Raw genomic sequence first — 1925 nt, 5'->3', positions numbered from 1 at the left:
AGTGAGATAACTCAGAAAATAATGTAATCAAAACTGATATTGATTGTGGAAAGGTAAACAATTTGAGGTTTCATTTTAAGGACTATTAATTAAAAAAAAATTGTTGTCGATAAGATAAAAGCAGAGAAAACCTGAAAACTATGTAATGATTTAAATGATTCTCCACGGGAGCAAATATCTAGTTAAATAATTTATAGTTATCAGAACAAGTCATTGAAATAACGAAGATAACCTTTAGATAAATGCTCTCTGTCAATCTACATATTCATTTTGATACAATATTATTTCGATTTTATCATCATCCATATCATAACCACATTGTGTTTGCTGTTACCTTGTAGTTGTTATTAAACGGACAGGAAATTTTCAAGAATACAGAAGGTGGAGAATTCTGAGATTTTAGCTCATTCTCCCATAAAGATGAAGGGAGAGACGTCATATCTCGATCTTATGATTTACTGATTAATGTGAAGTGGTGTCGTAACGACTACAAAAGTAAAATGATAATGAGTATGACTACTGAAGGAATGTGAAATCAAATCATCTCCCTCCCTTTGGGGTTTTAGACACACCTCGACACTTCGTTACCCATGTAGCCTTTGATTTTCTTTGAATCACGAATTGTTTTTGTCAAGAAATTTCTGGGATGAATTCGTGACATTTTCTTGGTTGCACCTGGTACCTTGATACTTATATATACTATCAGTATGTGGGTTTTCTAACAAAACGACGCCTTATCCACTCTGCCACCTCGTTAAGTTTAGGCTCAAACAATATGATTGTTTATGAAGCTCCGCTTGTAAGATGGTGTAAACAAGTTAGGCATCTGAGAGAGAGACTAGAAATAAGAGAGATGCATTCCTAAATAAACAATTATTTATACAATTATGCCATGACAATTACTTATGGTAACTTCCGGTCATATCAGTACCATTATCTCTTAGTCATCCCAAACTCCATCACTGTTACTACAGACCTTACCTTTTGCTATCTCCACAGCCATTATCCCGAAGGTCTAGCGCCAGGGGCTTGGTGACCATTTTTTATTTATAGTTCGAAAATGCAGATTGAGCCGCAAACAGACTTCACCAAAATTCAAAGCACTTGATTAATATTTCTTCGAACGGTATGAGAACCTTATGGCAAAGGTAAAATAAAATTGGCTATGTCAGAAAAACTTGCAGTATCTTTGTAATCCAAAGGGAGCCAGTTATGAAACAGTCCACTGACTGTTGATAAAGCGTTTAGCAAACCACGAAAAATAGAAAGTTATACTCAGACAGATTTCTCCAAAGTGGTCGATATCCACCCCCAGGGGGTCGTGGGACGATGCAGGTGGTCGATAAATTCCTGGGGGTCAAAACGGGGTCGAGTGAACTTTTGAAGTCAAAAGTTATCATTCGTATGGGAAATAGAAAACACGATAAGAAATGACTTCTGATGCTCTTGTCAAAATTATAATTATGTAATTGGCTTCTTTGTAATTTTTTTTTTCTTTACCGAAAAGTAATGATAGTTATATAGTTATAACAGTTCATCAGTTTAACTCACAAGACAGTGGACCTTTGTAACAACTGTTTCCACGTGAATAAATTTCTCAGCATTCTGTTGACTCATATTACGTTCTTATTAACATTATTCATTATCACTTTAGCTTCATTTTAAATACTGGATGTGGCAACACCAGACTGACCATCCGGGTCACATTTTTATCCTAGTTCTTCAAATGAATCACATCGAGAAACGGTAATGAAATGGAAGGGTAAAGAAATTTATACTGGAATAAGAATTAATGATAATATTTATATTATCTGTCGTATTTTGTACATTCATAGTGGTCGATTCCTTGCATGGATGCTGTAAAAATTTTGGGGATTTTAGAATAGACCTTGGCCATTTTGGCTGTTTCGAGGATCATTTGCACA

The sequence above is a fragment of the Macrobrachium rosenbergii genome, chromosome 27 (assembly GCF_040412425.1).
Source record: "Macrobrachium rosenbergii isolate ZJJX-2024 chromosome 27, ASM4041242v1, whole genome shotgun sequence".
In the NCBI taxonomy this organism is placed as follows: domain Eukaryota; kingdom Metazoa; phylum Arthropoda; class Malacostraca; order Decapoda; family Palaemonidae; genus Macrobrachium; species Macrobrachium rosenbergii.
Note: the sequence above shows the minus strand (reverse complement) of the source record.